This window comes from Macaca fascicularis, chromosome 8, assembly GCF_037993035.2.
Source record: "Macaca fascicularis isolate 582-1 chromosome 8, T2T-MFA8v1.1".
In the NCBI taxonomy this organism is placed as follows: domain Eukaryota; kingdom Metazoa; phylum Chordata; class Mammalia; order Primates; family Cercopithecidae; genus Macaca; species Macaca fascicularis.
Window position 1 is genome coordinate 91,423,817 of NC_088382.1, and position 13,321 is coordinate 91,437,137.

At 41.0% G+C, this 13,321-nt stretch overlaps 1 pseudogene; it reads left to right on the forward strand.

Annotated features, from left to right (window-relative positions):
* The first annotated feature begins 9,866 nt into the window (after positions 1–9,866).
* On the forward strand, positions 9,867–10,496 carry LOC107130642 (small ribosomal subunit protein eS26 pseudogene; annotated as a pseudogene).
* The last annotated feature ends 2,825 nt before the right edge of the window (positions 10,497–13,321 follow it).

Genomic DNA, 13,321 nt, shown 5'->3' on the forward strand with positions numbered 1-13,321 from the left:
TACTACCTAGGTTTTCCTCTAGGATTTTTATGGTATTAGGTCTAACATTTAAGTCTCTAATCCATCTTGAATTAATTTTCGTATAAGGAGTAAGGAAAGGATCCAGTTTCAGCTTTCTACTTATGGCTAGCCAATTTTCCCAGCACCATTTACTAAATAGGGAATCCTTTCCCCATTTCTTGTTTCTCTCAGGTTTGTCAAAGATCAGATGGCTGTAGATGTGTGGTATTATTTCTGAGGACTCTGTTCTGTTCCATTGGTCTATATCTCTGTTTTGGTACCAGTACCATGCTGTTTTGGTTACTGTAGCCTTGTAGTAGAGTTTGAAGTCAGGTAGCGTGATGCCTCCAGCTTTGTTCTTTTGACTTAGGATTGTTTTGGAGATGCGGGCTCTTTTTTGGTTCCATATGAACTTTAAAGCAGTTTTTTCCAGTTCTATGAAGAAACTTATTGGTAGCTTGATGGGGATGGCATTGAATCTATAAATTACCTTGGGCAGTATGGCCATTTTCACGATATTGATTCTTCCTATCCATGAGCATGGTATGTTCTTCCATTTGTTTGTGTCCTCTTTGATTTCACTGAGCGGTGGTTTGTAGTTCTCCTTGAAGAGGTCCTTTACATCCCTTGTAAGTTGGATTCCTAGGTATTTGATTCTCTTTGAAGCAATTGTGAATGGAAGTTCATTCCTGATTTGGCTCTCTGTTTGTCTGTTACTGGTGTATAAGAATGCTTGTGATTTTTGCACATTAATTTTGTATCCTGAGACTTTGCTGAAGTTGCTTATCAGCTTAAGGAGATTTTGGGCTGAGACAATGGGGTTTTCTAAATATACAATCATGTCATCTGCAAACAGGGACAGTTTGACTTCTTCTTTTCCTAACTGAATACCCTTGATTTCTTTCTCTTGCCTAATTGCCCTAGCCAGAACTTCCAACACTATGTTGTATAGGAGTGGTGAGAGAGAGCATCCCTGTCTTGTGCCAGTTTTCAAAGGGAATTTTTCCAGTTTTTGCCCATTCAGTATGATATTGGCTGTGGGTTTGTCATAAATAGCTCTTATTATTTTGAGGTACGTTCCATCAATACCGAATTTATTGAGCGTTTTTAAGCATGAAGGGCTGTTGAATTTTGTCAAAAGCCTTTTCTGCATCTATTGAGATAATCATGTGGTTCTTGTCTTTGGTTCTGTTTATATGCTGGATTATGTTTATTGATTTGCGAATGTTGAACCAGCCTTGCATCCCAGGGATGAAGCCCACTTGATCATGGTGGATATGCTTTTTGATGTGTTGCTGAATCCGGTTTGCCAGTATTTTATTGAGGATTTTTGCATCGATGTTCATCAGGGATATTGGTCTAAAATTCTCTTTTTTTGTTGTGTCTCTGCCAGGCTTTGGTATCAGGATGATGTTGGCCTCATAAAATGAGTTAGGGAGGATTCCCTCTTTTTCTATCGATTGGAATAGTTTCAGAAGGAATGGTACCAACTCCTCCTTGTACCTCTGGTAGAATTCAGCTGTGAATCCATCTGGTCCTGGACTTTTTTTGGTTGGTAGGCTATTAATTATTGCCTCAATTTCAGAGCCTGCTATTGGTCTATTCAGGGATTCAACTTCTTCCTGGTTTAGTCTTGGAAGAGTGTAAGTGTCCAGGAAATTATCCATTTCTTCTAGATTTTCCAGTTTATTTGCGTAGAGGTGTTTATAGTATTCTCTGATGGTAGTTTGTATTTCTGTGGGGTCGGTGGTGATATCCCCTTTATCATTTTTAATTGTGTTGATTTGATTCTTCTCTCTTTTCTTCTTTATTAGTCTTGCTAGTGGTCTGTCAATTTTGTTGATCTTTTCAAAAAACCAACTCCTGGATTCATTGATTTTTTGGAGAGTTTTTTGTGTCTCTATCTCCTTCAGTTCTGCTCTGATCTTAGTTATTTCTAGCCTTCTGCTAGCTTTCGAATGTGTTTGCTCTTGCTTCTCTAGTTTTTTAATTGTGATGTTAGAGTGTCAATTTTAGATCTTTCCTGCTTTCTCTTGTGGGCATTTAGTGCTATAAATTTCCCTCTACACACTGCTTTAAATGTGTCCCAGAGATTCTGGTATGTTGTATCTTTGTTCTCATTGGTTTCAAAGAACATCTTTATTTCTGCCTTCATTTCGTTATGTACCCAGTAGTCATTCAGGAGCAGGTTGTTCAGTTTCCATGTAGTTGAGCGGTTTTGATTGAGTTTCTTAGTCCTGAGTTCTAGTTTGATTGCACTGTGGTCTGAGAGACAGTTTGTTATAATTTCTGTTCTTGTACATTTGCTGAGGAGTGCTCTACTTCCAATTACGTGGTCGATTTTGGAGTAAGTACGATGTGGTGCTGAGAAGAATGTATATTCTGTTGATTTGGGGTGGAGAGTTCTATAGATGTCTATTAGGTCTGCTTGCTGCAGAGATGAGTTCAATTCCTGGATATCCTTGTTAACTTTCTGTCTCGTTGATCTGTCTAATGTTGACAGTGGAGTGTTGAAGTCTCCCATTATTATTGTATGGGAGTCTAAGTCTCTTTGTAAGTCTCTAAGGACTTGCTTTATGAATCTGGGTGCTCCTGTATTGGGTGCATATATATTTAGGATAGTTAGCTCTTCCTGTTGAATTGATCCCTTTACCATTATGTAATGGCCTTCTTTGTCTCTTTTGATCTTTGATGATTTAAAGTCTGTTTTATCAGAGACTAGCATTGCAACCCCCGCTTTTTTTTGTTCTCCATTTGCTTGGTAAATCTTCCTCCATCCCTTTATTTTGAGCCTATGTATGTCTCTGCGTGTGAGATGGGTCTCCTGAATACAGCAGACTGATGGATCTTGACTCTTTATCCAGTTTGCCAGTCTGTGTCTTTTAATTGGAGCATTTAGTCCATTTACATTTAAGGTTAAGATTGTTATGTGTGAACTTGATCCTGCCATTATGATATTAACTGGTTATTTTGCTCGTTAGTTGATGCAGTTTCTTCCTAGCCTCGATGGTCTTTACATTTTGGCATGTTTTTGCAATGGCTGGTACCAGTTGTTCCTTTCCATGTTTAGTGCTTCCTTCAGGGTCTCTTGTAAGGCAGGCCTAGTGGTGACAAAATCTCTAAGCATTTGCTTATCTGTAAAGGATTTTATTTCTCCTTCACTTATGAAACTTAGTTTGGCTGGATATGAAATTCTGGGTTGAAAATTCTTTTCTTTAAGAATGTTGAATATTGGCCCCCACTCTCTTCTGGCTTGTAGAGTTTCTGCCGAGAGATCTGCTGTGAGTCTGATGGGCTTCCCTTTGTGGGTAACCCGACCTTTCTCTCTGGCTGCCCTTAAGATTTTTTCCTTCATTTCAACTTTGGTGAATCTGGCAATTATGTGTCTTGGAGTTGCTCTTGTCGAGGAGTATCTTTGTGGCGTTCTCTGTATTTCCTGGATTTGAATGTTGGCCTGCCCTACTAGGTTGGGGAAGTTCTCCTGGATTATATCCTGAAGAGTGTTTTCCAACTTGGTTCCATTTTCCCCCTCACTTTCAGGCACCCCAATCAGACGTAGATTTGGTCTTTTTACATAATCCCATACTTCTTGCAGGCTTTGTTCATTTCTTTTTCTTCTTTTTTCTTTTGGTTTCTCTTCTCGCTTCATTTCATTCATTTGATCCTCAATCGCAGATACTCTTTCTTCCAGTTGATCGAGTCGGTTACTGAAGCTTGTGCATTTGTCACGTATTTCTCGTGTCATGGTTTTCATCTCTTTCATTTCTTTTACGACCTTCTCTGCATTAATTACACTAGCCATCAATTCTTCCACTTTTTTTTCAAGATTTTTAGTTTCTTTGCGCTGGGTACGTAATTCCTCCTTTAGCTCTGAGAAATTTGATGGACTGAAGCCTTCTTCTCTCATCTCGTCAAAGTCATTCTCCGTCTAGCTTTGATCTGTTGCTGGCGATGAGCTGCGCTCCTTTGCCGGGGGAGATGCGCTCTTATTTTTGGAATTTCCAGCTTTTCTGCCCTGCTTTTTCCCCATCTTTGTGGTTTTATCTGCCTCTGGTCTTTGATGATGGTGATGTACTGATGGGGTTTTGGTGTAGGTGTCCTTCCTGTTTGATAGTTTTCCTTCTAACAGTCAGGACCCTCAGCTGTAGGTCTGTTGGAGATTGCTTGAGGTCCACTCCAGACCCTGTTTGCCTGGGTATCAGCAGCAGAGGCTGCAGAAGATAGAATATTTCTGAACAGCGAGTGTACCTGTCTGATTCTTGCTTTGGAAGCTTCCTCTCAGGGGTGTACTCCACCCTGTGAGGTGTGGGGTGTCAGACTGCCCCTAGTGGGGGATGTCTCCCAGTTAGGCTACTCAGGGGTCAGGGACCCACTTGAGCAGGGAGTCTGTCCCTTCTCAGATCTCAACCTCCGTGTTGGGAGATCCACTGCTCTCTTCAAAGCTGTCAGACAGAGTCGTTTGCGTCTGCAGAGGTTTCGGCTGTGTTTGTTATTGCCCTGTCCCCAGAGGTGGAGTCTACAGAGACAGGCAGGTTTCCTTGAGCTGCTATGAGCTCCACCCAGTTCGAGCTTCCCAGCAGCTTTGTTTACCTACTTAAGCCTCAGCAATGGCGGGCGCCCCTCCCCCAGCCTCGCTGCTGCCTTGCCGCGATATCGCAGACTGCTGTGCTAGCAATGAGGGAGGCTCCGTGGGTGTGGGACCCTCCCGGCCAGGTGTGGGATATGATCTCCTGGTGTGCCTGTTTGCTTAAAGCACAGTATTGGGGTGGGAGTTACCCGATTTTCCAGGTGTTGTGTGTCTCAGTTCCCCTGGCTAGGAAAAGGGATTCCCTTCCCCCTTGCGCTTCCCAGGTGAGGCGATGCCTCGCCCTGCTTCAGCTCTCGCTGGTCGGGCTGCAGCAGCTGACCAGCACCGATCGTCCGGCACTCCCCAGTGAGATGAACCCAGTACCTCAGTTGAAAATGCAGAAATCACCGGTCTTCTGTGTCGCTTGCGCTGGGAGTTGGAGACTGGAGCTGTTCCTATTCGGCCATCTTGCTCCGCCCTCCATTTCCTGTCTTTTGAATATCAAATGCCATAATCTAATGACTATGTGAAAATACCTTTTCAAAAAATAAAAGTAAATTTTAAGAAAATTAAAGTGAATTTTTAAAAAGAAAATGGTCTATTTTCATCATTTTTCCTGCAGCCTGGTAGACACAGGTACTGCCTTGTATAGAACTGCTGTTACTTGTCTCTATACCAACACCAAACCTGTAACTTCACATCTGAAAAGTAGACTATTCACCATTATTTTTACAGTTGCATGACAGTTTAAACAAATACTTTGAAATTTCTGACCCACAAGAGAGTCAAGATCAAGGCAAAATAGGGTCAACATAACTACTACAAATAAAAACCTCTAAATATATGAGTTTTTATTTTAACAAAAATAGGATCAAACTATACACACTGTATCATACAATCTTCTACTCTTACATTACACCATAAGCATCTTTCCACATTTAAAAGATACAACACCATCATGTATATAAAGTCTATAAAACTTTATAGATTTTAACAATTCTGTACATAGTACAGACATGTACAACTACATGGCAACTTCAGAAGTAACACTGATGGGCCAGGGGTGGTGGCCCAAGCCTATAATCCCAGCACTTTGGGAGGCCAAGGTGGGAGGATTGCTTTTGAGGCCAGGAGTTTGAGACCAGCCTGGGCAACATAGTGAGACCGCATCTCTACAAAAATAAATAAATAAATAAATAAACTAACTTGGTGTGGTGGCTTGCACCCGTAGTCCCAGCTGCTTAGGAGGCTGAGATGGGAGCATAATTTGAGTCCAGGAATTCGAGGCTGCAGTGAGCCATGATCTTGCCACTGCACTCCAGCCTGGGTGACAGAGTGTGACCCTGTCTTAAAAAAATAAAAAGGAAAGAAAAAAGTAACATTTATGTGGAATCCCACCATAGTTGGCTACTCATTTTAACTCACATGCGCAATTCCATCGGGCTTTCTTCTGGTGATATAATATACTTAAATTCTGTGCCAGGCATTATACTAAGTTCTAAGATAAATGTACCACTCATACAGTCCCATCATTAAACAATTCTATTAGGTGACATTAATATGGTCTTTTTAAAAACTGAGGCTCAAAAAGATTAACTTGCCCAAAGTCACAAAGTCAATTAAAAAACACCAGAATTCAAGCCTAAGCCTGTTGAACATAACACCCCTCCAATTTTTAACCCTGTTTTCTCTTCTGGACTGAACTCATTCTATATTGACAGCACTCCAATAGTGATCTCATTAGTTTCTTTGTCAATCTCAAAAAGCAAGGTTGTTTGCTTCAATTTTTATATGGCTCCAAGAGTGAGAAAAGAATGGTGACCAGGGCATGCTACTCCACATAAAAAGATCACACCATTAATATTTCTTCACCTCCATATCCAATGAGAAGTCTGCATAATACAATTTGCTCTATTCACTTTAGGTACCCTTTCTTAGAATAAAGATGCATAAACAAAGTATGCGATTCTCTAAAATGTATGTTCCTGCACAGAGTACTCTAAAGGGCTATCCAGGTAATATACAAAAGCAATTATATTAAACTTTTTTAAACATATCTGTGTACAAAGTTAGTCGTTCCATCAATAGGGTCAATGATCCATGTGGGGTTGTCAGTTAAGACACTTTTTCCCTGGCTGCCACAGATTCCTCACCAATGAAACTAAAAGCAAGAAGGATACACTCCTATTAACAATGTCCAAACCATGATATTTCCTTAGCTGCACAGTCTTGTATAAAATATAAAAGTCTGCACCCTACTTTTCTATTGTTGCTTCTTTGTCCCTATAAAGACTGATAACAGTGGGGGGGAAGCTTTATTTTATTTTACTGAGAGCAAAGTCATGAGAAAAATTACAGAATTCAAAATTTTTAAATGTGGCTGGGCATGGTGGCTCACGCCTGTAATCCCAGCACTTTAGAAGGCGAAGGCAGGTGGATCGCCTGAGGTCAGGAGTTCAAGACCAGCCTGACCAATATGGTAAAACCCCTCTCTACTGAAAATACAAAAATTAGCTGGGCGTGGTAGCATGCACCTGTAGTCCCAGCTACTCAGGAGGCTGAGTCAGGAAAATTGGTTGAATCCGTGAGGTGGAGGTTGCAGTGAACTGAGATTGCACCATTACACTCCAGCTTGGGTGACAGAGCAAGACTCTGTCTCAAAAAAAAAAAAAAAAAGAAAAAGAAAAATTATAAAATGTAATACCAGAATAAGTAATGGCACATGCATGTTCCTGCGCGCGCACACACACACCAGACGAGCATATTCTGGAGATGAGAAATCATTAAGGAAATGCCATGATTTAAAAAATGGGTCCAGACACTCTCTAATACTCCCATCAAGAGGCAGAGCCTACACTTGGTAACTTGTTTCTAACTAAATCTTATGGAAATCCCATAAATGATACTAGAGTTCACTGGTTTTCTTCTTTCCTATTTTCTTTTCTAGTTATTTTCTTTCATTTAAAACTGAACTGTCTTAATAACTACTATCATCATCTCCATTTATCTCTTTTTCTCTTAGCTATAAATCTTTTTATTCAGAAGAAATATACTTAGCCACGGCTTAAAACATTTTTTCTTCTCAATGGCTAAAAACACCAGGAATGGCCGATGACATGACTAGGAAGAAGTCCAGAATCACAGTGCTAACAGTTTAGCATGATAATATTTCTGTTAAATTTCTGTGCCTGTAAAAGAGCCCAAATTTCAGGATTTTCTCTCAGACTCTCTAGAGCTACTGCCACTTTACCATATAAAGAAGTTTACGATACAGAGAATGACATTGAACTTTTAAATCATGCCAACAGCAGACGTTTGTCATGTTAGCTTCCCAGCACCCAACCATTCATTCCTTTTACTATGAAGGAATCCAAATATTCCTCTTTCCTACTCCCTGTCAGCTTGAGCATATGCAAAGCACCTAAGCTCAGAAACCGCATATCCCTGCCCAGAATTTGTAATCTTAAACTAATGAGGTAAAGATAAAAGGTTAGTTAGAAAGTATTCAAACCATCAGAGTCAGGAGTGAGGGTACCAGTGGCTGCCTCAGCCATAGCTCCTGTGTCCCCTTAGATACTCCTCCTCCCTCTCATGGTTCTGGCCCAAGGAGCCCACACCCACAACATAAATCCCTTTTCAGCTTAAGCTAACTGAAGTCAATTTCTGTGTCTAAAATCAAAATGCTTGCCTAGTATAAGTGACTCCAACTTAGATTTCATTTTGTCATTTGAAATGGAAATAAGAAATACCTGTGAGATGGATACTTTTCCTTTATGGAAGAGATAAGCATTTTTTCAACTTTTTGGTCAGTAGCAGTTACCAAATCAACTGGAGAACTTTTCAGGATAATATTCACTTCATTTTTAAGAGTATCACGAACCACGTAAAAAGGGTTTTTGGCAGGCAAATAAAAAAGCGTAAGTAATTTTAAATCAAACAAAAAGATAAAACACAAAAATGATTTAAAACATTCAATCTGACTTTAAATAACATTCCTTAAAGATATTCTTGGCTGGGCGCGGTGGCTCACGCCTGTAATCCCAGCACTTTGGGAGGCCAAGGCAGGCAGATCACCTGAGGTCCGGAGTTTAAGGCCAGCCTGACCAGCATGGAGAAACCCCATCTCTACTAAAAATACAAAATTAGCCAGGTGTTGTGGCATGTGCCTGTAATCCCAGCTACTCGGGAGGCTGAGGCAGGAGAATCGCTTGAACCTGGGAGACGGAGGTTGCAGTGAGCCGAGGTCATGCCACTGCACTCCAGCCTACGCAACAAGAGTGAAACTCCATCTCAAAAAAAAAAAAAAAAAAAAAAAGATATTCTTAAGAATTTCTCATAAAAATGTTTATAATATAAGGCTTCAATAATTATGACCTTTTAGGTATGGAATTATATAATCTAACATCCTATTTTAGCTGCACAACTGTCATCACAAGACGTTTAATGATATAAAATTGAAGTACGCCGGGCGCGGTGGCTCAAGCCTGTAATCCCAGCACTTTGGGAGGCCAAGACGGGTGGATCACGAGGTCAGGAGATCGAGACCATCCTGGTTAATACGGTGAAACCCCGTCTCTACTAAAAATACAAAAAACTAGCCGGGTGAGTTGGCGGGTGCCTGTAATCCCAGCTACTCGGGAGGCTGAGGCAGGAGAATGGCGTGAACCCGGGAGGCGGAGCTTGCAGTGAGCTGAGATCCGGCCACTGCACTCCAGCCTGGGCGACAGAGCGAGACTCCGTCTCAAAAAAAAAAAATAAATAAAATAAAATAAAATAAAATAAAATTGAAGTACTCACTGTAAAGTGTTTAGTAAAAGGAAAACAAATGCAGACTGAACAAAATACATGTTTTATTTAATAAGGCAACCACACGCTTCACACCCGTCACATTATGGCTGACAAAGTTTTAATTCATACCTCTTCAGCTTGTCTTGCTGGGGTTACTGCCTAATCTATGCCTTCCTGCCAAGGATCAGCCATCTTCCGAAAATATTTAACACATGTCAGCACAAAGTAGTTAGAATTCTCTAAAAGTCTTAATTATAGAATAGTTTTCTTCACACAAAAAAAATCTTAATTAACAACAGACTTTCATTTCGTATTTACCCCCTGCCCTATTCCAGAGTTCAATTTTTTTTCCAAGATTTACTCCTAGACCAATTAAAGAACACTTTCTACCTGGATTACTTCACTACTAATGCAGAAATGTTTTAAAAAATTTCTATTAAATTGTCTCCAAATCTGTTCATACCATAACACGTTAAAAAACAAAACACAATCTCCGGTGCGTTCCTCCAAGATGACAAAGAAAAGAGGGAACAACGGTTGTACCAAAAAAGGGCTGCAGCCACGTGCGGCCTATTCCCGGCACAAACTGTGCCCGATGCATGCCCAAGGACAAGGCCATTAAGAAATTTATCATTCAGGACATAGTGGAGGCCGCAGCAGTCAGAGACATTTCTGAAGTGAGCGTCTTCAAAGCCTATGTGCTTCCCGAACCATATGTGAAGCTACGTTACTGTGTGAGTTGTGCAATTCACAGCAAAGTAGTCAGGAATTGATCTCGTGAAGCCCTCAAGGATCGAACACCCCCACCCCGATTTAGACCTGTGGGTGCTGCCCCACGGCCCCCACCAAAGCCCATGTAAGGAGCTGAGTCCTTAAAGACTGAAGACGGACTATTCTCTGGAGAAAAATCAAATAAAAATTGTACTTAATATTGCATGTTGAGTGTATCTGTGCTAGATAGGGTGGGTGTTAGACCAAGTGAGAAGTGACACACAGTATTTTCATGAGAAAGAAAGCTTATTCACGTGAATTAAACCTTAACTGTTTGTGGTCATGTCCCTGGCCTCGCAATTTGCATAACTGGGTGAAATAAAGGGAGTTTAGGCAAAAAAAAAAAAAAAAAAAAAAAAAATCAACAAAACACTAGTTTAGGAAATAGAGAAAAAGGACACAAGAAACATTTTAATAGATAAGTAAATGTCTGAGTGAAGGATAAAGTGAAGATAAAAGAAAGAACACTAGGAATACTGAAATAAAAGAAGCTTTGAAAGGAAGGAGCAAAAGGCACAGGTACTAACTAAATGCCAGGCAGGCAGGTGCTCTACAAAGGAGACGTATTTTTTAATAAGGTTATAAAGATCAAGAATTTAAGGGTTAGAGATGAGAACTTCTGTACGCAAGATAATAGAGAGAAATAACACAGTAAGAATTTGCACTGATTTTAAATTCCATTGCTCTTTCTATTATGACATTCTGAGGAAAGAAAATTCCGGGACCAAAAGAATAATAAAAAAGAAAAAAATGAAATGTATTTCTCTGAGATTAGAGAGGAGAAAAAACAACAACACATATTTGTGTTCTGAAGTGTCCAACTCTCCACTGACTTCCGAAGACTAGAATAACTTGTCGATGGCTTGACCATACTCTGAAGACTGTATCTAGCACAGTGAAGCTTTTTAAGCTGTCAGATTCCAAAAATGTGGCCTCAATATAAAGCAACCCTAGTTTTGTCTCCTTTGCAATTGAGAATAGCTAACACAGAGCTGCGTCTTGAAGATACTCAGAAATCCCTATCTTGGGACTCACATTATTTATAGGAAAAGAGACAGGAGAGGAAAGGAGGGGAAAGGACCGATACAGTGAGTTTCTGCCTGTTGCTTTTTCTTCCTGATAAAGGAATTAAAAAAAAATTAAAAAGGAGGCCACTCTCTGAGTTATATGAGTAACTCCTTAGAGATCTTCAAGAATTGTTGGTGACAGATCGAGAATCCATCTCAAAAAAAAAAAAAAAATTGTTACCAAACTTTTTTTTTCATTCTGACACCCATTCTGCTCCACTAGTCTTGACAGAACTAGACGTTTTCAAGCTGCACCCACTTTCCTGCCAGAAATGACTCAAGCCACTCACACCTCCACCTTCTAACAGCACTAATGTCACTCCGACCAATCCTTCAGGGCCCATTTCAAAAGCTACCCGCTCTTCTAGGGATTCTCCACCCAGAAGTCACTATGTCCTTCACCCTTCAATAGATGTTTGCTGAATACCTATTATATGCTGTACACTGCACCATGGGGAGGAAAACCAGGTCCCATTCACACTTACTCTCTAGGAGGGGACTCAGATACTAATCAAAAATGCACAGACCACATGCAAAATCACAACGGTAATAATAAAGGCTAAGGAGGACAAGTGCAATGAGAAGCATCTAACGGGAGCTTTCACCTGGACTTAGGCATCAGATCAGGTTTCCCTGAAGACAAGATTAAACTAAGGTGAGAAGAACAAGTGAACACGCATGAACTCACTCAACTGCAGGATGCCTAGTACATGAAGACTAACTGAAGGACCTAAGTGTGACAGCTCAGAGGTCAAGAGAATCAGGAGGGATAAAGCTGGGGAGGTAGTAGGGTTCATCCCTTATAGGACCTCAGGGATAAGAATTTGATGGGAGACACTTGAGGAATCACTTCACTGTGGCTATTGAACAGACAGGCAGAAAGTGGGTATGGGTAGACAGTTAAACTATTTACATTCAGCATGCAGTAGTGTGGAGGATAATTGGCTGGTAATCGGCTGAAACCTCAGGAGGGAAGTTTTGTTGGTGGAGAAGCTAAGGGAGTCAAGAGATATCTGTTTGGGAACATAAAACTGGGGAGACTCAGTAACAGACTGGTTATGGAGTATGAGGGTGAGGCAGAGTTCAAGGATGCCCAAATTTTCCAGTCTGGCAAGTGAATGCATCACAGTCACATCTACTGAACAGGGAGTAACAAAAAAAGAGTCAAGTTTGGGATGTGGGAAAGAGGTTGGAAAATTAAGAGTTCAAGTAGCAGAGATATGAGGCCTTGGTGAAATCAAAAGATGTCAATTATGCAGCTGAATAGACGGATCCTGAGCTCAGAAGAGAGGTTTGACCTACAGATATAAACATGTAAGTTACTTGAGTAGACAGCAACTGAGGGCCTGAGTCTGGACTTCATTGGATAAGCATGATTGATAGATAATTGTGTAGGAATATCATCCCACAGAATCAGCATGATCTAACAGTAATAGACTGGAGAAACCCACTGAGACCTGTCTGTTCAGATTCTTCTCGGTTCCCCTTTGCAGCATTCCTTCCTCCTGGGTATGGAGCAGGGCCCTGTCCGAAATGGGAGTCTTATGACTTACAATCAGACAAGATAGGCCAGAGAATTTATTTATAGCCAGCTACAAGACAGAAAGGTAGGGGAAGATCCCTACCTTGGGGAGAAAAAGCAGCAGATGAAAGGAGGGCAGAAGAAGGTCAAAGAAAGAAATTCATTTTTCTGGGGGCTGCAGTGCCCCACATTATAACAAAAGACTGTAACAAGGGCTTATGGGAGTTATGAGCCAGTAATGGTTGGTGAAAACATATATGTATATGTGTATACATATATGTAATACATTTATTCTGATATACACATATATATCATATCACAAGTACATTTCTTGATGTAAAGGGGCTGTATTTACTCACTTTCATTTTCCCAAATCCATAGACACCTGAACTGTTTCTTGCTGTTTCTGTCCTGGTCACACCCTTCCCAGCATGGGAGCCAGGACATCTTCCTCTCGCCACCTGTCCCCAGCAGTGCGACTAGCGCTGCCCCATCTCTGACGGTGACTACCTGTAAGTGATCTCTCTGCCATCTGTGGGCCACCTGTCCTTAGCAGCGCGACTGGCGCTGCCAGTCATCCGGGCGCTGCCCCACCACTTACGGTGA